Source organism: Manis pentadactyla, chromosome 13, assembly GCF_030020395.1.
Source record: "Manis pentadactyla isolate mManPen7 chromosome 13, mManPen7.hap1, whole genome shotgun sequence".
Classification (NCBI taxonomy): domain Eukaryota; kingdom Metazoa; phylum Chordata; class Mammalia; order Pholidota; family Manidae; genus Manis; species Manis pentadactyla.
Window position 1 is genome coordinate 11,276,411 of NC_080031.1, and position 24,338 is coordinate 11,300,748.

General features: G+C 50.9%; 1 protein-coding gene across 4 annotated transcripts in view; it reads left to right on the forward strand.

The window, feature by feature from the left end:
* PKNOX2 (PBX/knotted 1 homeobox 2) overlaps positions 1-24,338 on the forward strand; it is a 248,379-nt gene that overhangs the window by 76,564 nt on the left and 147,477 nt on the right. The gene's annotated exons all lie outside the window — the stretch shown is intronic.

The following is a 24,338-nucleotide window of genomic DNA, read 5'->3' on the forward strand; positions in this document are numbered from 1 at the left end:
GTAATTATATATATTTATATATTTGTATGTATATATAAATTATATATGTGCATATATATATATAGAGAGAGAGAGAGAGAGAAAGAGAGAATATTAAAATTTTTTACTGACAGTTGTAAAATGGCCCACTGACCTATGGTCCAGGAGGTGAAACTAGTGCATATTTGCTAGTGTATCCAGACATATGTCCCACCCCCTAGTGTGGCCTCCAGCCATGCCTGGAGCTTCACAACCTGAATCTCACTAGATGGCAAATTCCTTAGGGAAAGTAACTTGGGGATCCTATGTCCCTGTGAATCTCCAGGGACTGGCACATTGCAGGTACTCCATAAATTAAGTGTGCCTTGAGTTATATGTTTTTAAATTGATTGAACTATCTGAGCATATTTTAAAGTTTTAACATTTGACCTCAGTGTAGTCTTCCATTGTCTACTCCCAGACAGTACCCTTGATGTATTTACTAGAGACCCACTATGCAAGAAAAAAATTAGTGTTTTCCTACTGTGTACATACCAGGTTCTGAGCTAGGTACTTACTGGTGACAAGTTTGAGGTCCCTGACTCCAAGTTACAAAAACAACCAAAACCAAAATCATAATGAAAATCAGCCCTCCTCTCTCCACTGGGGTTATTTTGAAACAAATCCCAGGCCTCCTGCCATTTCCTCTGCAAATGCTCTAAACAGTACGCACAGCCTTTTAGGGAGTGACGGGCCTATCAAGAAACACAATTGCATTCTAGGAACTCTGCTAGACCCGGAGGGTATGGCCAGGCCACGCGGGGCGTGGTCAGGACTCCCAGGAGGGTCAAACAGAGTGAGGTCAGGAATGGTTTTTATATAAATGATGCTTCGGCTGAATCTCTCAGCATAACTTCTAGGCTCTTATGTTGAAATTTCAGAAGTAGAGAGGAGGGCCTATCAGACAGGGAGTGAGTGTGAGGGGCAGGCCGCGTTCACAGAAGACTTTTCGGATCTCACAGTTCACCTCTCTCAGTTTCGGGAGGGGAAGGCAGGGCCCAGAAGGCAAGGCCGCCCCCCGCTGCCCCCTAGCCCAGAGATGCCCAGGAGGAACCAGGGCTCTGCCTGGCTCCTCCCTCAGCCGGCCTCCCTCCCTTGGCCTCCTTTCAGCCCACGGAGGATCCCCAGCTGCTAGGCTGGGCCTGCCTGCGCCCCACACCCACGTTTCCCTGGCCAGAAATAGCACACACGGAGCCCCCAACTGCTCTGGGCCGTGGGCACCCCCTCCGCCCTCTGGCTTCTGGAGGGGGCCCGCGGCCTGCAGCCCCGCATCCTTGTCGCCTGCATGTGACTCCTTCTTTCTTCCTGTACAAGTTGAGCACTTGCCACCCTGCTGTCTGTTTTTCCTTGCTAAGGTTCAGTTCTAATTATGTTGATTTTCTTCATCCCACCCCCTCCTGGAAGCTTATTAGGTTGAATATTTTTATTTATTATCATTTCGCCCAACTCCTGCCAGCATTTCCAATTACTCTCCCCGCTTCCTTGTAATTGTCTTTCTGTAATGGCTCTGAAACAATTGCGCTAAATGAGGTGTCTCCTGGAAGATGAGAGTCTCACTTCATTAAAGGCTAATGTATTCTCAGCTCCAGCTCTGTGGGGCTAGCTTGGAAGGAAGACATTTAAACAGCTTCTTTTATTTTATAGGGAGCAACTTTTCAGCAATGGAGATGTCTGTGGGGTATATGTGTATGTGTGTGTTGCCTGATTTTAATTTAAAGAAAGTTTATGAAATAGTATGTCTCCTTATTGACGCAACTCTCAGTTCTTAGGCAGGGGAGATTTATGCAGGTGGGGTGCAGGGCTCTGGGGCAGGATGTAAGGGGCAGTTTATTCACGTGTCCTCCCTGCCTTTCTGCCAGGTCCCTCCCTTCCTCTCTTGTTCTTTGCCTCCTGGATTCAGCCCCCAGACCACCTCATGCCTCCATCCATGCGTCTGCCTTCCACAGTGTGTGCTCAGCTTCTCTGTGGTGATGGCCCTGTGATGTATTATCTTTTTTCTGTATGTTTATCCCAACTCATTCATTTGTTCATTTGTTATTCATTCAACAAATGTTTACTGCCCACTCTGTTCAAGCATTATTCGGGGTGGGGATAGGCCCTTTTGGAGCTTGAAGAGCACCAAGAAAATAGTGGTAGGTGACAGGTGAGCAGGCACCTCTGGTGCATGTCAGGTGCTATAACCAGGTGAGGGCAGACCACTCTGTGGACCTCTGGGAGGGCACCCAAGAAAACCTTGTAGGGCTAAGGAAGGTGCCTAGAGGGAAGAGGTGCCTAGTTGGTACCTGAAGGAGGAGGAGTTAGCCAAGCGACAGGGGAGTGGTGGAAGTACTCAAGGCTGAGGGAACTTCAGTAGCTGGAGAGGGTGTGGCAAGCCAGGTGAAATCCAAGATTTCCCAAGTAACAGGAGCATGTGTGGGACAAGCTGTGGTGAGAGGTGGGGCTGGAGATCATGGAGGGTCATGAATGTCAGGCTGCTGAGCTACCAGTGGGACATGGAAGAGTATTAAGCAGGGGATTGATTGGGCCAGATCTGTGTCTTGGAAAGATTGCTCCTGCTTCCATGTGGAGAATGAATTGGACAAAGGCGAAAAAAAAAAAAAAAAAAAGGACAAAGAGAGCTTTTTAAGAAGCTAGTGCAAGAGACGGTGATGCCCTGCCTGAAAGAAGTGGCAGTAGAGAAAGAGAACACTGTATAAATGTGTGAGGTGGTACAGGTGGAGAAATGACAGGCTGAGGAAGGGGTGGTGGTGAGGGAGAGGGGGCGTCAAGGATGAGATCCCCTCTTCCGGCTTGGGCGAGTGGGTGAATGTGTATGGTGGGGTCCTGAAAACCACGATAAACTCTGGTACTGCGTGAGAAGTCCACGTAGCTCCCCCAGGATGTGGAACTGAACTGCCAGGCTCAAATTCCTGCAGATGCTGAGCACGTGGGTCACTGCCCTGGGGACAGTGATGGGCCCCCAGCGCCCTCCCCAGCAGGGCCTGGGAGCTGCACTGGGGCAGCAGCTCACTGCTCTAAGGGGGCCTACGCAGTTGTGCCTGTAGAGCTCTTGAACGCACCCGTATGCACAGACCTCTCAGCTGAGCAGGTCAGCTGTGCGGTCTCCAACCTCTGTCCCAGACAACGCAACCTACGTGAAGCCATTGAGTGTTGCCCAAGCAGCTCCCAAGGTAAAGGGCTTCCTCTGTTAAGGATTTTTCATCTCACGGTCAAGGGGTAGGAAAATCCTTCCTGAGGTATTTGGGTCAGAAGGGAAGAATTCAAGCTTACAGCGTGTAGAGAATCAAGTACATTTGACCCTTAAAATACATGGGTTTGAACTGGGTCCACTTACACATGGACTTTTTTCAATAAATATTGGAACTTTTTTTGGAGATTTGTGACAGTCTGTACATTCTCTTTTCTCTAGCTTACTTTATTGCAAGAATATAGTATGTAATATAAAAAGCATACCAGATATGTGTGTATCAACTGTTTATATTATAGGTTGAGGCTTCTGGTCAACAGGCTCTTGGTAGTTAAGTTTTTGGGGAATTAAAAGTTATATATGGATTTTCAGCTGCATTGGAGGTGGCACCCCTAACCCCAACATTGTTCAAGGGTCGACCGTAGATTCAGAATGATTTTATGCTTCTGAGGCATGTTTTTAGGGTCCCTGGAAGCTTGCCAGCAACAGCAGTGGTAATAGTAATAAAAGCAGTAATAATGTTTTCCGCGTTTACCAAGGCCAATATGTCCCAGACACTCTTTCAGGCACTAGCAGGTAGCATCTAGTTGAGTTCCAGCAACAGTCCTATCACATAGGTATTACTAGTGGCTTTATTCTAGAGAGGAAGCAATGGTTGTACAGAGGTTGGGGAAGCAGTTGCAGGGACTCCCCAGCCTGCAGTTCCCTCCCAGACCAGAGCCAGTTGGGAGTCCCCTACTTGACATTTTCCCTGCTGTTCTTCACGCCCCATTATATTTACTTTTTTCAGTGTATATATCCTAACTCATTCATTCATCCATTCATCCATTCATTCATTCATTCATGTCCTTCAAGGCCCTGTACAAATGCCACTGACTCCCTGGCAGACTCAGGCTTCCTTCTTCCCTGGTTCCCAGAATACGTCCCTTTCTCAGTGATAGCTGCTGATTTGGAGTTATTTGTTTGCACGCCTGTTACTCAGCTCTGCTTTGGGTTTTCCCTAGGAAGGGATCTTGGATTACTTGTCTTTATATCCTTAGTTTCCAGCACAGAGCCTGGCACACTGGAGGTTTTCTATGAATAAAAAAAAAATGGTATTAGGATGCAAGGATCCTCAGGAGGGATGGCGGAGGTCGAAGTAAAGGCGGTCCCCTGTCCCCTTTCCATTACAGGAGGAGCAAGCTGCCTAGATAGGCTCCAGATGGGCTGGACTCCTCAGGGCGCCTGCCTGGTAATCAGGGGGCAGCTGCCAGGAACAATCTCTCTGCACGCTGGGAAAATGTGGAGCTGAGGTGAGCGCTCCTCCAGGGCAGATGCCTGAAGGAAGCAGCGTCTAGCTGGGTGCTCATTCTGATGCGATACTTGTGTAGCCCAGGCGCCCTTGGGTGCCCAGGGACTGAAGAGAGCACCAAGGCAGCCAACAAACAGAGCTGGCAGCCGCTTGTGCTATTAGACAACTGAAGTGGGGAGGGGAGTGCATCTGACATCTGCAAAAATTCAGCACCAGCGCGATTGACAAGCGGCTTTTTACAAAGAATAAACTGTGGCTTTAAATAGTCAAGTGCAAAAAGTCCTCACTAGCTTTCCATCTTGACAATCCTCACTCTGATTGCCATTCCTCTGAGGCTGTGATGAGGTGCCCGGGGACTCTGCCCTCAGGAGGGGTAGGGAAACTGCTTAGCACCCGCCTCCTCAACCAACGGATCAGGGCTCTCATCCCAGACTGAGGCAGTGAGGGCAGTCAAGGGAGAAAACAGGGGAGGGAGGTACTAGTCCTGAGAACCAGGGGGTCCAGTCACTAATCAGCTGTGCGACTTTGGGCAAGTGGCTTACCCTTTCTGAGCCTCAGTTTCCACATCTGGAAGATGAAGAGAACTATCAGCTCTGCCCTGCCTAACCTGCCAGTTTGTTTGAGTACCTATGCCCTGTGGCCGTGTGGGGATCACAGCCACTTTGTGATGCCACCTCTCGTCCCAGATGGGTTAACACAGACCCCTCTGCCTGCTCTGCCACCTCTCTCTCCTTCTAGCTCCAGAGGTGAGCCCGATGTCCCTGCCTCACTTTCTTAATACTGAGGACAAGGATCTAGGTTATTCTAAGTCTGAGGTCCTCTGAGGCTCTCGGAAACAACAGACAAGGCCTCCAGAGCCCAAGGGAAAGGGGAAATGATCTGTATGCCGCAGAACAATGGGAAATTTAGGGTAAGAATTCTTAGGTTCCTAGATAGAACATGACTTCGTTCACTGAATAAACATTTCTTAAAGACCTACTGTGTGCCAGGCATTGTTCTAGACCCTGAGGGTGTAAAAGCAGATATATAGCCCCTGTCCTTTCAGAGCTTACAGTCTGCAGATCTTCCACATTAGAGCCCACTCTTCTCCATTCAATAGACGAGAGAGGAATAAAAGGCCCATGAAAGGAAGTGACTATCCCCGGCTCATAGCCTGTTAGTGGACCCGACAGCATGAAAAACCCACACTGTGAAGATGAAGTAGCTCATACCTGCCAAGGGCTGAGCCACGCCTGGTACCCACTTCATGGGTAGAGCTGACCCTGAGCAACATGGGTTTGAACTGTGTGGGCCACTTGTATATGGATGTTTCTTTTCAATAAATACACTGGAGAAATTTTGAGTATTTGCAACGATTTGGAAAAACTTGCAAATGAACCACAGAGCCTAGAAGTACTGAGAAAATTATGCATGAAATACTTGCAGATACCAGCCTAGTTTATCATTTAGAACCATAAAACCAACAGTAGGCTATTAGTAGTTAAGTTTGGGTGAGTCAAAAGTTATACGAGTTTTGACTCAGCGGGATCAGCTCCCCTAACCCCTGTGTTGTTCAAGGGTCCTGCACTTGGTTATGTATTTCCATTATGTTTCCCGACTCTAGGAGCATTTCCCCTTGTCCCACGTAGTCCCTCACTGGCCCAAGCCCTTGCTTCGCTCCTCTCTCGAGTCCAGGTATTTTAGATCACAGTGGGCTACCCCTAAGGTAGGGAGGCCTCCCCAAAGCAAAGGGAGGATGGAAAACACAGTGGCCTCAGGCTCCTGGCCCTGGGCATGTTATTCTTCTACTCAACCAGTTCCATCTCTTGAGAGGGGCAACAGGATTCAGCCTTGACTGCATTTTAGGTAAACAAAGTCTGGAGCCTTCCCAGGAGATCAGACAAACATACGTAAGAAGGCAAAGATCTGGACAAACCTGGATGTTTCCTTCATTCCTGTGTATGCCCAGAGCCATAGGAGGTCAACTTGTCCATCCTCCTGTCTCCAGGTAGGACTGCACTAACCAACCAACAGAGCACATGCAAATCTCCCCTGACCCTAAGAATCCCTGTTCACAAGGGTAAAGGAGGGTCTGGAGAGGAGGGAGATGAATCAGTGGCCAGGGTGCCACTGAATCAGTTCATGGTTGAGGTCAGGAGATAAAAGGCCAGGCCTTGGAGACTTGGGACAGGGTTTCTGCATGTGGGAGTCGAGAATCTGTCTTTTCAGATGTCCCTCAGAAGCATCCTAAAGACGCGTGACTCCAAATCAAGCACCCTCCTTCCACTGGGTCTCTTCCCCACTGCCCCGAGCCCTGGAACTTAATTAGGAACAACACAGATGCCTCCAGCAGGCGGTACTCACTGTGTGTGTGTGTTTGGGGTAGGAGTGAGGGGGCAGGCCCGATTCCTTCCCGCTAATATCCTGGTGCTCGCTAAGCCAGTCCTGGGGCTGACAGACCATAGATCCCCTAGGAGGCCCATCTGCTTAGCTCTGGGGATTGGTTGCCGGCTGAGTGTCCCTTCCCGGTGTCCTGATCCCTGTGCCCCAATCCTCAGAGCTCCCACCAGTGTCCACCAATCCCCCGACTTGATAGCCCCTGAGAGATGCTTTCTTCCCAGGTTGTTGGCCGCTTCCTGGTTTCTCAGCACATAAACCCCGCTTCTCTTCTCTGGCTCAGCTGCTGGAGTGGCTACAGATTTCTTAGTAATGATCTTCCTCCAGGAGCAGGGGAGACAGAGGAGCTGCTGCCGTGGCTGCCTCGCTGCTGCCAACATCAAAGCTTTCCATGTGGCTTTGGTAGAATGTTAAGAATTGCGAGATAATTAAGTTGCATTTCTGTGCATTGTTTACTGTTGCTCTCAACCAATCACTATTCCATAGGGGCTAATCTGTGTAGGGTTTTTTTTTTTTTCCCTTCGCAGTGCCTGTATGTACCACATTCTTCATTATGCTTCAGTTACAATTTTAATTTTACTATTATTAAATCTTCCCCAAAGCTGTATTATTCTGCGCCTCTGAGCTGGAATTCCTGATTTGGGGACTGTTTGCATCTGGGCCTGTTCACAAATGATTGTTCTTGTTTACAAAAGAACATACATTAAAACTCAGCACTGGAGGAATCCTGGCTCCCCGCCCCTGGTTCACCTGGCTGTAGGAGGTCGGGAAAAGGAGAGGCAGGCAGCAGAAGGGACCGGACAACTCCTGAGATTCTGCTGTTGAAAGAGCATCTTCCTGGCCTCCAGGGGCCACAGGAATAGATAGGAAGTTGAGCACCCAGGGGCCAGGCAGTGAACTGAAGGCTTCGTTTTCATAGCCTGAAGGAAACCCACAGTAAAGGGCTCCATATTAATTCTAGCAAGGCAGTGTAGACCAATGGCTAGGAGCATGGGCGTTGGAACCAGACACTTCTTCACTCACTAGGCAGTTAGGTAGCATCTCTTGACCTCAGTTTCCTTGCTTTAACGATGAGGCAGTAGATGATGGTAACAGTACCCCACAGGTCAGGATAAAAAGGGATACCATTTTAGCACAGTGCCCACCAGATGGTAAGGACTTCATAGAGGGTAGGCAAGGTTATGATTGGAGTTGGTTACCTGCCTTCCCAAGGAGAGAGTGGCAGATCTTGGGGGTTTGAGCTTGCAGAGAGATTGAGGCCCTGCCTGGATGAACGTGGCCAGCCCTGGGGTTCTGAGAGCTCCGAGCCAGCCTCCCAAACTACCCCCTGCAGCCACCCGAGCATCCCCGCATCTCAACTTCCCCCTGGAGTTTCCTCGGCTTCTCTCTTCCTCTACCACCCTGTCCCCCCATGCTGCCATGCACACACTAAAACTATAACTTTTTTTTCCCCCTTTCCCATTATCTCTAACCCATATACTCCAGGAAGTTTAATTTGTTCTCTGTAGTAATCACCATTAACTAGAAATTGTCTTTCTCTGTGTAAACACGTCATTAGTGAAGCTGGTTTTCTGCAGGGTCCAGATTTCATTTTTATTAAAATGAAACACTTTCAGGCGCCTCACTGTGTCCAAGGAGAGAGAGTATAATTTTAACCCATTGGGTTGGCCACAGATAATTGGGCTGGCATTTGATTGGACGATTAGGGAAATATCTTCTTTGCATGCAGTATAATTTGCATTTTTTTCCCACTTATATGAAGCTAAGTCATGCTTTCGTACACAGGCAGTTTTAATGAGCATTATAAATCCTAATGAATATATTTTCATGTTCATTTTATTGGCTTGTTTTTATTACTAGAGGTCTGAAAAACAGGGCCAGTGTGGGAGCCAGGAGGAAATGGCAGGGGAGAGAAGCATCGTGGCGGCCCGCACCCCTCCCTTCTGCCTCCTCAGGCTTCCAGGGGGTGGAGGACTCTGGCTGATGTGGGAGGGCCAGGCAGGAGGGGGTCATCCAGGTCCTCTTCAACCCAAACCAGAAACTGTTTGGGGTCCCAGGGGATGCAGAGAACATGCCCCCACCCCGGGGCCAGAGGAGCTCCTGCCACGGCAGAGCTGTGGAAGCACGAACCCTAATTCATCATGCTCTGGATGGAAGGGGTAGGGAAGTACTTCTACAGCATCTGGCACATGCTGGAAACTCCGTGTAGGGTGATCAAACAGAATCGGATTGAGTTCTGAGGCATGAGAAGTTACCATGATCAGAGCACTTGTTTTTAAACACAACCCTAAAAGGCACTTAACAAGTGTGCAGAGCAGTTTACTCCTGGATGGTCCTGAAGGTCCATTGGGATCTTAGGGTCTCAGCACATCATTATGAGTATCAGTTACAGGTTTCAGAGTCCTGCTTCTCTCTCCATTCATTCATTCATTCATTCATTGATTCAATAAGCATTTTGGGGGCACCTACTGTGTTTTAGACATTGAGCCAGGACACATACAAAGTAGTCCCTAAAATCTCCATCAACAACAATTTTTAAAATTCTGTAGTAAGTGAACAATAAAGTAACCTTTTTGTCCCAGCTTGTGACTCTGGTTCCAAACCACTGTGTGTGTACCAGGAGTTTGGTCTCTTTCCATAGGGCACCTGAGGTGCCTTTGTTGTACCCTGGCCCTCCTGCCCTGGTGCACCACACTCCTGGGCATCTGCTTCCACACTGTGTGCCTGGTCCTGTGGATTCTCCTGCTTGACCCTTTGACCTTTGCAAACTTAGTATCTCCTCCTCTCAGGGCCCTGGGAAGGCCCACTTTCCCCTGCTCCAGAGACTGGCCAGCACCTGGCTGTGGGCCCTACTCGGGGAGCCTGGCTGGAGGCCTGTCTGGCCTGGTGCATTGTGTGCCCACTCACCTCCTCTGCTCCTCACCTCATGACCTGCTCTCTGCTCACGATCCCAACTCCTCCCCATTCTCTCACCCACTTACCTACTCCAATTTCTGGGGTTTTTTTATTGGAAAGATATTTGCTGCTCATGTAGGTTGGGAGTTTGAGGATCCTTCAGAAGTTAACTAAAATTAGTTCAGTTTCCTTTGCCACCATCTCTTTAAGATGGCAGCTTGGTACTTGGGGGTGACCTTGCCCCCGGAAGCTGATCACTCATGCAGACTCTGGCTTTGCCTCTGTGACCCCCAGCACCATACACGCAGACCCAGCTGAAGAGGGCTTGCTGGGGCCTTCGGGGCAACTTTATGTCTCCCTGCAGAATGAGAGATGTCTACTGACCAACTACCATGTGCCGGGCCCTGTGAGAAGCAGGGACAGGGTGGGGGAAAGGGCCCCGGCCCACAACGGAAGGCCTGGGGGAGTTCTGGCCTGTTGCTTTCAGCTTCAGGCCTCAGATCAGCATCTCCTTTCCCTGGGCCTCTTTTCTCCTCACTTGTAACATGGGAATAATCATCCCCACCCATGTCACAGGAGGTGGTAGGGATTTAAATGAGGTAGTGGTGTGGACACTGTAAATGCAACTCGTTGTTCAGTGGGATGTGACCAAGTCCCAAAGTGGTTCATCTTAGAAGGGCTGCTGTCAGGATGGGATGTTTCTGCTCACTGGAGTCAGGTACGTGTGTGTCTGTCTTTTCCAAAGAGGAGGGGTAGCAGGGAGCTCTGAGGGAGTCTCCCCACTGGGAGGGTTTCATAGACCTGGTTTCACACTCACCACCCCGTTTGCTGAAAGACCCATCACTGCCGAGTGAGGGCTTGTGCTTGGCTTCAAGAAATGGGAAGGACTCTCCTGTGGACCTCTCCTCTCCCTAAGAGCACAGTGCCTCAGCAACCATTGCATCAGCACGCAGGGTGCTCTGGCGCTGAGCACCCGTTTGCTCTATTTCATGTGGTAGGTCAGTCTTGTCATCCATTAAGACTGCAAACTTCTTCCAGATGGGGATCCTTGCCTGAGGCTTCTTCCACATGCGCCCTCCTTACCACCACACCCACAGGGCCTGGCACAGGGTCAGCTGCTCAACAAGTGCCTTTTGATGACCTGGCTGGCCAGGGGCAGGCTTCAGGCTCCTCATGGCCAGAGCGTCTCCCCCCCAAGTCAGGCTAACTGACTGGCCGGTCTTAGACAGGAGACAGAGAGCTAAGTCAGAGGAGCAGGACATTAGCGCTGATGCCACCCTGGTCGAATCTGCAAACACAATGGAACTTACTCCCCTGAGATGCCAGAGTTTTGTTTAAAAGGTGGTAAGTGCAGAAGTAAGACCTATTGCAGAGCCTGGTCTTCAGTTCTGGAGAGTAATCGCGTTGGCACATTCTGAGCTGTTTCCCGGCTTCCTGTGTCTGTGGAGCAAAGTGTTCCTAAAGAGAACAACTTCCTGGCAGCTCCAAAGGGCGAGAGGATGCAGAGCAGCCCTCCAGTCACCTGCCACCAACTATTTGAGTGTGGACTCGGAGGGGGGAGAGTATGAAAAAGGGTGTTAATTCATTAGGAGCAGTGAGACAACCCTGTGGGAGAGAAGGAGCCACCTGCTCAAAAGGCGCCTCGACCCAATCCTCGGAAAGGAAGGGAAGAGGAGGAGGCAGCAGGCCCAAGTGACCTTCCAGTGGGGGGATGAGGGTCCGAACAAACCGGGATGAGGCCGGCCATACAGGGGGAATGAAAGAAGCTTGTGTTCCCGCTGCAGCAAGGATGGCTGGCTGATAGGGTGTCGGGCAGAGCCACCTCTCTTCCTGCCCAGGGTGTTTACTTAGAGGCCCATGCAGATTAGCCTGTTCTGCGTCTTACAGCTTCACACTACTTGGGGGGCAGGTTGCTGTGCTTGCCTTAGGCTGCTTGGGGAGCTCAAGGCATTGCATGACGGCAGGAGATGCCTCCCTGAAACCTGTTTTCATGCTCCGTCCCGCTCTGCCCCCTCCTCTGTGGTGCAGTCATTACTGGGTGGCGGAGGCTTTGTTCAGGGAGGACAGGCCCAGAACCTCCCCTCTCCTGGTGCATTCCCATCTCTCTCTCCTCTAACTTTCTCTGCCTCTCTGTCTCCCTTTCCCAGTGTCCCCAGCTGCTCCCCAACTCACTTGTCTTTTCTTCTTTGTGTATGTTCTGTTGCTTTGATCAATTGTTGGGTGCTTGTTTTGTTCAGCCAACTATGCCTTCTCGAGCCCCAAACTTGTGTCCAGGAGTGATGCCCTTCAGTGCTTCCAGTCTGACCGGCTCCACAGTGAGCCTGAGTGCAGCAGGGAGGGTCAAAGGCAGAGCTCTGCCCCACCCTGCCTGTGTGGACCGGGCACCTCTTCCTCTTTTTCTCTGGGCCTCGGTTTCCCCAGAGATGCAGTGAGGAGGATATCGCACTACTCTTCAAGGCTGCACCATGCTCCATAAAGGAGACCACCTCTCTCTAGAGTCAGGCCTGCTCCCCAGCCACCCCTCCTGCCTGGGCAGCCCCCGCCGCTCCCTTCCTGGCTGCAGGAGGATTGGAGGGTGGGAGCACACGGAGGGGATCTGCTGCCCGGACTAGTTTAGGCAAACAGCAGGGACTGCTGGCGGAGGCTCCAGCCCCCACTTACGTGTAACAGCTGCAGTCCAGCTGCTGGCATCCTGCTGGGGGAGCTAAACCTCTCCGGGGTCAGCACTGTGGTATGTCGGTTTCCATAGCAACCAGCCACCGGGCCACTTTCTCAGAACAATTCCCCTACTCAGCCGGGTTCTGGACTTAGCTCAGCCCAAGGGCATGTGGCTGAGGAGCAAAGCGGGAGGGGGAGAGGCAGCCGGAGGGCCAGACTGAGCCCCACAGAAAGTGGCTATCTCCTGCCTTGCCTTCGCACAAAGGGCGTGGACTGGAGGACAAGACCCGCAGGCTCTCTTCCGGCCCGGCTCTCCCTTGCCCCTCCTTCTGGTCCCCCCACCCCCACCCCTGTGCATCCACAGACCTCCCGCTCAGCCTGGTTGGAAGAAGCGGCAGGTCTTTGTCTGGATCTGGACAACAGCTGCCTGGGCTGGGCTCAGAGCTGGGAGGAGGACGTCCTGGAGGGGTGTGTAGGGGCCGGGAGGGAGCTTTTACTGGCCTCCATCTCTGCACCCAGACCTTCGATTCCCATTAGCCCCGCCCCCGGAGACCTGGGGGGGGGGAAGGCGGGGCTATAATCAGCCCTCGGCCCATTTTAGAGGGTGGGAATGGGTCATCTTTCTCAAGACCTGTAGGAATAAACTCCCTGAACCGAAGTAGGTGGTGCCACCCACGCCTGATGTTTTCAGAAATGGAGAGTCCTAAGAGGAGAAGATGAGGACCAGGAGTTACTGGGGACCTTGACCCGTCTTTTGGATAAGGAACGGAGGCTGGGGGAAATGGACTGGGGGTGGGGGTGGCGTGGGAACATAACACCCCCATTCCCGGGCAGAGGGCATCACTTCCTCTCTCCCCTCTCTCCCCTCCCTGGCTGAGCTCACTGCTTAGCTCAGAAACTGCAGCCATGCTGGAGCTCCTTCCCCAGGTACCTTGAAATGCAACTCAGCTACCGTGGACTTGGGGCCTGAGGTCTTTGTCACTGGACATGAGTGCATTTCCCAAAAGAAAACATTAGCAAATGGGGGAAACTGAGTCAGGGATGGTGTCTCTGAGTAGGCCTAATAACTACAGGGTCAGGCATGGGGCGGTGGGGGTGGACTTGAAGTCCTGAGAAGTGGTCCCTGCAAAGACCGGGGGAGGCACAGAGGGCTCCTGGGATACCTGCCTGTCTTGCTCTTCTACTCTGTTAAATGGTTCCACTTTCACAGAAAAGTGAAAGGTCCTCTCCTCTCCCCTCCCCTCCCCTTCACTCCCCTCATTCACTCCATCCATCCCCTGAAAAGCAGGGGACAGATGTCCTTTCCTGCATGCACCACAGCTGCAGCCAGACCCGTTTTCCCTAATTCCTGGTAACAGGTGTGGAGTTAGAGATGAGGGGCGTTTAGGAAGGTGGCCGGTTTTAGAAGCTGTGTGGGCTCCCATAGTCCTCTGGCCCCACCTGTGAAATGGGAGCGTTGCCTTAGATTAACGTTTCCCAAAGTGGACTCTATAACACAGAATGGCCTGAGGGGGAATAAAAGAGTCCCAAAGCCAAGCAGGCTCAGGAAACGCTGCGTGAACACTCTTTTCAGAGTTTCAGGGCTCATTCCAATTTTAAATATTTTAAGAAGTCCTCAATTAAAGAAACCCTGGGTTAACCTAGGGCTTCCTAAACTTATAGGTGCATAGCACCTTATTTCAAATCCTGCGGACATACCCACGCTGACAAACATCAGCCTTCACAAGAAGTTCCAAGGCCTTTCTCCGTCCAAGCTCCTCGTCAGCATATGAGATGCTCACACCAGCTCCCAGCCCCACAGACACTGTAGGTATGACAAGCTTCCCCTTATTTCCGCTCCGGGATGGCAGTGCCCCGACGCTGGTCTCTGCCCTCCTGCCCTCCTCCAGCACTTCACCCTGGCTGGCTGCTCAGCTTTGCTCAGATGGTCTCCATTCCGTGGAGACACCGGTGTCTGGTGCCGGGAGAGGCCTTGCCCTAGAACTTCAGAGAGCCAGGGCAGAGTGGAGCAGCAGCGTGGGGCTTCCCAGCTGTCTCCGGGGAGTGAAGCACACGCAGCTCCACCCCCACCCACAACATGGTCCCCCCATCCCCCCACCCCGCTGCCTCATCTGTGGTTTCACTACTTTAAAAAGTGAGGCAGTGCTTCTAGAACAAAGGGAAGGGAAGATTCTGGCTGCCAAGTCTCTAGAAAGAGGACCCTGAATGGGGGAAGCTTAAAAAAGGAAACATGCCCCTTTCCTCCCCACTGGGCAAACTCGCAGAAATAACACCTCACATGCTCCAGCCTTAAAATCTCCCAGAGGCTCTGCACGTACATGACCTCACCTGCCCGTCAGGAGACCACGGTGCAGTGGAGAGCCAGCAGGCTATGGGGCAGAAGCCCTGGGCTCCGTCCCAGCTGCAGAGTGGACCGGAGCTCTGCCCATAATAGGCAGGCCACCTCCGTCCTCCAGCCAGAGTCCCATCTCCCAGAAGGGAGGAATAGTTACTTCCTTTCTCATGGGTTCTGTGAGAATCAAATGACATGATAAATGTGATCATGGCTGGCACGCAAGAGGAACTCAGTAAGCACAAGCATTAGCAGAATTAAACCCCCAGTGAGGTAAGATTGCTCTTATTTTGGATAGGAGAAAACTGAGGCTGGGATAAATTAGGTGACTTGTCCAAGGTCACACAGCTAGTCCCCTTCCCCCCACCCCCACTCAAGTCCTGCTTTTTCTGCTTTACCTCATTTCCAGGAAAATGACTCTGGGGTGGGTGTATGTCTTCGGTTTTGAGGACATTTAACAATTGTGATTTCTTTACTCTTGAGCCTTTCACCCTCCCCCAAGTGAAATGCTTTTAAGAGAGAGACCACAAGACAGGCCTGCTTTTTCAGAGGGGTTGGGTGGGGAAGGGGGTATTCTCTCTTTGGAAAACAGCCTTTGAAAAATAAAAGTAGGTTTATGACTAAAGAGGCTCCCGTTTCAGTTTGCCAAGAGCTCCTCCCACTAAGAAGAGAGCGTTTTCTCCTTACTTCCTTTTTGGTGGCTGCCCAGACCCTGGACCCTGCCCTCGGGTGACTCTCATTCGGTGCTTGCGGCCACAGAATTTCTTGCCAAGCTTCCACCTGTGAGCCCCTCTTCTCCTGGCAGCAAAACCAATCTACACAAGATTTGGGGGTCCGGAGAGGCCTCTGTGCTTTCTTCCTACTCTTGACCCAGGTTTTAACTCTTTGTGTAGCATAAGGAAATGAGGATCGCATAGGAGGAAATGAGAAAAACAAGAATGCCTGTAATGTGCTAGGATCTTAGGCGTGTGCCTTCTGCAGACCCCTAAGATTGCTGATCTCCTTGGATTTGTGTGTAGGTGAGAAAGAGTCCAGTTAGAGCCTTGGGAGAAAGGAGTTTTACCCCTGCAAGGTGTCAGCACTGCAATTGCTGTTGCTGTGTCTGTTTCTATCATCAGCCACAGCATGGACCCTGATCAGCAAATTCATAAGTTACCTTCTTTTCTGCTAGCTCCATTCCCCCTCCCATCATCTGAAAATTTCACAGCTACTGAAGGTGGGAGGGTGGGTAGACTTGGTGAAACTCCATCAAATGGTCTCCCAAACTTGTCACCACGTGTGGTGTGCGCACTGCAGCACCCATGCCGATCTACCTCCAACCTCCTGTCCCTGGATACGCCCTTATGTGGAGCGAATGGCAGGAGGTGTGCTTGTCCTCCAGGCTTGGTGGGAGAGGAGCTCTCTATGAACTGGTCCTTTTGAGCTCGGCCATGCGCCCCCTCCATGGCTGGGTCCTCCTTCCTCGCTGTTGCAGGAGGAAGCTGTTTGAATAACGTGAGATAAGAAAGAACCACTTCGAGGGCTTCTGCTCTGCAGACAGTGAGCTGGGGTGCTGTCCAGTTCTGCTCATCCATTTTAGGGCTGGCGCTACTCCAGCAGGTATCTGGAAGAAAGAAAATGAAACAACCCCAAACATCTTTCAGTGCCAGATCCCTACCACAGGCACGGTTTCCTGCTCAGCTTTCCGATAGAGGGAGAGTGTGCGTGTGTGCGTGCGTGTGTTCCCATGATTTACAGGCACTTCGTGGATCAGTAGGTGCAGGAGGAGGAGCGGGCCTGGGGGTAGGGAATTGTCTGAGCAGAGGCCTGATTAGAACAAGGAGCTAATCAGCACTATTTATGAAGGCGTTTTGTGCAGGACTGTGTGGTGAGTGATGGGGAAGGAGGTGGAGTGCTGGGAGAAAGAAGGGGAAAATGGCCACGGTAGTGTCTGATAATTTAAAGCCCAGAGGGTCAGAGTGGGACTTTGGGACAACTTTGTCAACAACTGTCCCCTGAGGGTCTCTGGCCTATGGGTCACTGAGAGTGTCTGAAGGAAAACAGCAGCAAGGCCCAGGGGACCCTCCAGGTGAGCAGAGGGCTGTCAGTCTGCCCAGGCTCTGAAAATGGGCTGCCGTGTACACCTGCCTCTCCGAAGTCAGGCAACAGGGTCCCAAAGCATCTCCCCACCGTTTCCCTGTTCCCTTCTGCGTCCAGTCCTGGAGAGTCGTATTATGGCAAAGCTGCATCGCACCACTGGGAAGAGTCGTAATTCGGAATAGGGGGGGGCCTGGGGCCTGTCACGTGACCTCTTGGAACCCAAGTTTCCTGTGAGTCCAGTGAAGGCTGATAATAGCAACTTGACGACTTCATGGGACTGTGGGGTCAAATGTGATGTGGGAAAGTGCTTTTAAAAGGCATTTGTTATTATGTAAAGGAATACAGCAGTGTGTTTTGAGGAGCTTTTGCCTACTGGCCCGATGCTGGGCTAGGGCCGGGGGCGGGAGCAGGGCTTAGCGGGGATGTGGGGGTGATGCCCTAGAGCTGTTTCCTCCACGGACCTTCAGGAAGTTATGACTTCCCTGCCTCCACATTAGGTCTGGAGCAGTGACATTATTTAAAGCATATAGAGCTGACTTGGCAGGCCTTGGAACAAAAGCTCCTGGCGGGCAGGGGGCTCTGGACTGTGTGTGACAAAAAAATATCTTGTTTCAAGGAGAAATCAATTCAGTGCTGATATTTCTTCTCTGACCGCAAGGTCTGGACTCGGGCAAGCACTTTATACCCACAACTTGGCTGCGTTGTCCCTGAGAATTCTGTGGCCCTCTCTGGGGAGAGCTGAGGCCAGGAAGTGGCTTTGGTCCCAGCAGTCATGCTGGTGCCAGAGAGGTGTAGCTGGGGGCCATGCCTGGGGTGGGGGGGCCCTGGCGGTATGGGGGTCTACTCTCCTCATGTCCCCTTTTTACCTGCGTGTGCTCCTGAAGGTGGTCCCTGGAACGGTGACCACACAGTGCCTCATGGGAGGAGAAAGATGAAAGAGATGGGAATTCTTGTAAATTTTTAATCTGAGAAATAAAGAAAGTGTGAATCAGAATTAATGCAGGTATTAAATATTTAAACTTTCTGTACTCACTTTCATTTTTAACATATTCCTCCCTCAAAAGCCTCCATAACGCTTGTCAGATTTGTTCTCAAGATGTCCCTCTCTCTCGGCTTCCCCCAGCCCCAGCCCCAAAGTCAGACTGCAAGTATTCATCATCCTGATGGAAATTTTCACTTTATTTCTCCTACAGGAGCTGTCTGATCTCTCTCTTTATATTTATGCTCTTTCTATATGGCTCCATAAATAATTAATGCCATTATAAACACATCCTATGTAAAATATTTATTAGAAAAAGTAACTTTAATTTGGCATGTCTTTAATTCCATTTGGTCGTCATAGCACATGGGCCACAGTTAATGCCAGGCCTGGAGAGTCCAGCCTGCCTGCTAACACTTGTAGAGGGGCTACTAAGTCTCCCAAGCCAAAGCTCCCTTGGCCCCTTGGCCATTTGTTTCTTGTGTGCATTTGGTTGATGGAGGCAGGCAGTGTCTACTCTCCAGGGTGTGGCCAAGAATGAGTGCGGAAATGAGACATGAAACTCACTTCAGCGAGACAGGGGTAGGGGTAGTCTAAGCCTCCACAAATGCAGTCGGTAGTGTGCATTCGAGAGGATGCCAGGACATTTAGATGTGGGTCATTTTTTACATTTTGGGGTGGAGGGCACAGTGATGGTCCTTGGAGTTATCATGAGTTTCCACAAAGGACTGGCTTAGGGAACAGTAGCAAATCGTTTCCAAGAGACTGGGGTTCATGCATGCATTCATTTGACAAATATTTACTGAGTGTTTCCTACATGCTGGGCCTTGTTGTTGGCACTCAGATTCCCACCATAAACAAGACAGGTGATGGAGGTGAGAATTCTGACAGCTTCAGAAGACTCTGCCGTTGCCTCTGCCTGCTCCCTTTCCCCAGGAAGCAATCTTTCTGGCTGTCTTAAGGACTCCATCTTTCAGAGAAGCTCCTCCTCCGACTCGTGGCTAGTATTTGAATAACTCAGTGTCCCTGGATTTATCGATTCCTATGGGTTTATCACTGCTTTGCAAATCAGATTGTAACTAGCACCAGACCCCCTGAGAGAGACTCTGAAAGCCAGATGAATGATGGCAACATTCTTTTCTTCTGGACTCCAGTCATGGTTCTGCAGCTAGGCAAGTGGCCTCTTGTGGAGACAGCTGACCCTGCAGTGACATACTTCCCCATGCGTGATCTCAAGGGCCCAGATTTAGGGCTGAAGCCTTGGAGATTAATATCTGTTTTAGTGTAGCCTTTTGTCTCTATTGGATACCTTCTCTAATTGTGCCCATGGCTGGCATCATTCAGCATGGGTTCCTGAGCTCAAAATCTCCATTCTCTTCTGGCCCAGACTCTCGTGGGTTGGTGCAGGCAGCAGAAAGTAATAAGCGGACACCTAAAGCCCTGGAAAAAAAAATCTGTAGTTAGCCACTTGTCACTCTTCGTCTGGAAAGCCAGTGTGGCCTCCTAGCCTGCAGGTCCACTGAGGAAAAAATTACAAGTGGCACCCGGCCCCCAGCTCACCTTCCCAGGCATGCTCCCCAATGTCTCTGCATTTCATGTCTCCCAGGATAGGGTGGTGAGAAGAAGCATGCATGTCATGACTTCTCCTTCCTGCACTTGGGTACCTGGATGTGGGTCTGTTTGGGGAGGGTGATGTCTGACTTGGGAGGCCCTGTGTGAGGGGCTCTGCAGGGGTGTTGGGCTCTCACTTGGCTGGGATCAGTGGCTGAGCCTTGGCTGCCTTGGGAATGAAACAGCAGGTTCTTGGTGACTTGATTTCTGTGCTCTTCACAGGGGCTGAGGACCCTGTCTAGGGGTTTGAAATGAGGAGGACTGAATAACTCCGCTGTTCCGTGCACTACCAAACTCTCCTCACAGCAGGGGCCACAGGTTGTACCCTCAGACTGGGTTCCCCCAGGCTCTAGGGTATATTTTGGTCTTCCTCCTCAGGGAGATTTTAGGGGCCTGGTTAGTTCTGCAAGTCCAACTTGGCCCATTTGCCCTGCTTTTAGAAAATAGGCTTTTATTACTATGTCCTTTCCACAAAGAGACTCATAATGTCTTTCTGGACTCCTCCAATGCTGAATGCTGCCCAGATGGGTGTTCTATACCCTTCTTTCTTGAATGGACCATCTCCCATCATTTGCACCACTGCTTCCCAGGCCCTACGTCCATCCCAAGTCATTGTGCAACCGAGGTAGCCCCACTCCTGTCTCCACTCAGTCAGTCAGTATTTATTCACCAGGCAGACCCTCCATCTCAGAGCACGCACCAGGCATGTGGTTTCCAGGGGTCCCCCAGTTCCTGCCCCCGAGACGACTCTGGCTTCAGTCCTACCTAGTCCCTCAACGTCTATCCCGCCATAAAAAGAACAGCATTATGGGAAGGACAGCAGCAACTTGATGACTTTTTCAAGAAAAAAATCCCACCAGGCCCATAACAAAGCACCTCCTCGGTGGGCCCTGTTCCTGACTTGCTAACCCACACTGCTCAGAAACAAGCTGACTCCAGGTGGAGCCGTGGAGGGGCCCAGCATGCTGATGGGGGTGCCGCTGGTGCCCACCCCCTGTGACAGATACACTGCCAGACCTGTGTCCTTTGGTGCCCTCCCCCCGGTGCCCTCCATAATGTAGAGGACTCCTGCTGAACCCTGGCCACAGGCAGTCAAAGGAACAAGGAATATAAAGTCAGAAGGTCGTGGCTGAGTCGTGGTGGTCCATATACCGGTCACGTGACCTTGGCAAGTCATTTAGACTCTGTGTCTCTGCCATTTCAATTGTACAACCAGGACGATGGGACCCCTCTCAGGGCTGATGTGAGCATTAAATGACATAAGCATTAAATGACGTGATGTACGGGTAGGCAGAGCCAAAGGCCTATATGTCATTGGCCCATCACCTAAGAGCCTAAGCAAGACAGCCTGCTGCTTCAGTCTTAGATTTGAGAAAACTTGGAGACTGCTTGCCGAAAAGCATGCCCTGCTCCCCAGAAGCCCACAGTGAAAGCCCATGAGTCAGGCCAGGAGACAGTGGCTGCGGTCGGCAGGGGGGCAGCTGAGAAGATGAACAAATTCCCTGGGTGAGGCTCTGAGGTCATGGATGCATGTTTGCCTTTGCAGCCCACGTTGCTTCTCACCACTTGAAATTCTCCTAAAAACCCAGAGGAGCAGCTGAAAATATCCCAGGTAATATGAAAATGAATAACGGCTCAGCAAACAGAGCCCAGCTTCTGAGCAAACAGCCGAAAAGGCAGGCAGCCCAGGCGAAATGAGAAAAGGGGAGAATGCCAGAGGAAGGGGGGGCAAATAGGAGAAAGAGAGGGAGGGGAGCGTGGGAGGCGGTGGCGGCGGTCAGGGTCCCAGCCCCCTGTCTTCTTGGCGCTGAGCTGCTCTCTGTCCTGGAGACTTTTCCCTAAAAGGCGAGGAAAACTGGAGCAAAGAACACATTTCTCACCTTTAGCCTAGGTGGAGAGACCTTTTGGTGTAACATGCCTCATGGTCTGGTGTCTTGTACAGTATTTTTCTACAGTGAAAGAGAATTTGAGAATGAGGAGAGGTGGGGAGTGAGCCTTCCTGAGTTAGGGGGCCTGAGTTCTAGACCCAGCTGCCCCTAGGTGGCCTGTGGGCTGTTGTGGGTGACAGTTTCCTTATGAGAAGGTGAGACTAGATGATTTGGGGGGGTATGGGTGAGGGCAGTGTCCTTTCAGCTCTAACATTCTATAGATTTTTTGGAACTTTTTCCATAATCAAGAAAGCTTTGCATAAGTATTGAACCATTTGTTGGGCTGTGCAATTCAGGAGGATGTAGTGTGGCTTATACCCTTTGGGAACTTATCCTTGTGACATGGGCAGTCATGTGGGCTAGGAACCAGCAAAGTAAGAATCTTGGATATTCTGAGTAGGACCAGGGTGAGGCCAAATGAGAAGCTTCTTGCTCCTAACAGTGGTGGCTCTGGGGCCAGAGGGCAGAATCGGCGGACCCAGTATCAATGACAGTTCTCACTGATTCTGTGCTTACTCCATGTCCAGAGCTATGCTAAACACTTCCCATGTACTATCCTGTTTACTTCTATGTGAATCCTGTGAGCTAAGTATTATTATTATCCCCACTTTACGGATGAGACTCAGAGAACTCAAATAACATGCCCTTGATCACAGAATCCAGATCTTCCCCAGAGTCCACTTTCCTAACCACGGTACCACAAGGCCTCCCATGACCTTCCACGGCCTTCCATGACCTGGGGAAGGGAGAAATTGCCCCTGAAGGGTGAGGGATGTTTACCAGCAGTAGATAAGGTGTCCTAGCTCCCAGGGAGGGCCATATTCCCCCAGGAGAGCGCAGAAGGGAGTCATGCCCAGTGGGGCTCAGCCACCTCTGCCATGCTGGAGCTCTGCCAGTTCACATAGGAGGGCTGCTTGCAAAACTATGGCCTTTAAAAAAAAAACCTTGTAATAAACTAGAGAACAAGCTGTGTGGCAGCCACAGCACCAAGGGTGTGCCATCAAGGAGCACAGTGGGGGCAACAAGGGCAGTCTGCAGAGAGGAGGATGGTCTCAGGGCTGGAGGCTGCAGGGCTCAGGCCAGGCTTTGTGGGAAATAGCCCTGGGCTCAACTCTCAGTTGCTCGGCTTCCTCCCCTAATATTCTAGGATCTTGAAGGGAAGATCACCTGGCAGGGATATTAGTAAGCAGAAAATCTTGCTTCAGGTGGAAGGTTAATCAAAGGTGCTAAGAGAACACCCAACTGCAAAATGCCACATGTCCCATGTATGTACTATGCACTGGCTGTGAGCTGGGCATGGCTGCAGGTCCAGTCCTGGGCAAAGGTGAGTCAGCAGTACCTGCCCTCATGGAGCTCACGTCTCATTCCTGTGTCCTCACCACCTCTGTGTGGGTCTCAGAATTCCCTCTGTCCCCATATCTAGCCACAGATTGCTTCGTTTAGGCAGTCAGTCAGCAAACATTAAGTACCTACTGTGCTCAAGGTCTTGCTGCAGGTGCTGGGAATATTGCTGAGCAAGACAGAGCCCCTGCTGTTCAGGCTCTGCTTGTTCTGGGTATGCGGGGAGAATGAATGAACGAGGAAGGCCAGTAGGGAAATAAAACATGTGGGGTCCTGACGAATATGTTGTGACAAAGATAAAGTAGGGTACTTGGGACAATGCCTAGGCTGGTGCTGGGAAGGCTTTCTCAGGATGCGGTGCTGTACGGAAATCTGGTGGTCGAGAATGTGGCAGCCACATATGGGTAGAAGGAAAGAACATCTCCAGCAAAAGGAAAAGCAAGAGAAAACTTGAAAGGATGGGCTTGAACCCATGTGCCTGGGAATTAGATGAGAGGGAGAATGAAGAGAAATGAGATCAGACAGGCAGACGGGGGCCGTTCCAAGGGTTTGGGGGGGCCCTGCGTGAGCCTTGGGACCTCACTCCACATGCAGTAGGGAGTCACTGGAAGGCTCAGACTGGGAGAGGGAGGACAGCTTTCTGTAGAAAGATCCCTCCAGCTGCTTTGTGGGGTCAGGGGCACCTGATGGGAGGCACCGTTGACTTGGTCTTAGCCATGGAGCTAAAAGACAGAGGAAGGAGGTCAGATTCAGATGGTTCTGCTCCCGTTCACTCTGGCAGTAAAGCTGAGAGGACTTCCTGATGAATCGGCCGTGGCTGAAGGAAAGGGAGGAATTAAGGCTGACACAGATTTCTAGCAAGTGAGTGGAGAGGTGGGGGAGGCTTGGCAGGAGTGGGTGTGCAGCTTTGAGGAGGGAACTGAAAAGATATCTTTTTGAATATGCTAAATCTAGGACGCCTTTTAGACACCAAAATAGAGATGTTGAGTAGACAGGTGATTATAGATGTCTGGGATCTAGGGGAAGATACAGCTGGAGATGTAAGTCTGAGAGACCTGAGTGTGAAGGAAGATATTTAAAGCTATAGGACCAGGTGAGATCGCACAGAGCGAGAGGATGCAGAAGTGAGGAGTGCTAAAGCCACTCCTGTGTTCTCAGGAAACGCCAGCAAAGGCATCTGAGGAGTGCCAGTGAAGTATGAGAAAAACCAGGTGAGAGAGGTGTCCCAGAACCTGGAGAAGAAAGTCTTTTTTGAGAAGGAACAGTTAGCTAACTGTACCAAATGCTGCTGGGAGATGAAGATGAGGACAGAGAATTGGCCATTTACTTTGGCAAGATACAGTCGTTACTAATATTGGTAACTGGCCATCAGTGAAGTGGACTAGAGTGGGCTTTATTGGAAATGGAGAAAGTGAGTTCAGAAGACTCCTTGGAATAGATTTGTTGTGAAGGGGAGCTCAAAAAGAGGCAGAAAGTAGAGGAGGGAGTGGGGCCAAGGGAGCATTTATTTAAAGGAGGTATATTTGTATGCCAATGGAAATGGCCTCATAAAGAGGGAGAAAATGATAATGCAAGAAGAAGTAGAAGAGCTGGAAAGAAAAGGTCCTTGAAACAGCACAGGAGAATGGGGTCAGAGCCCAGGG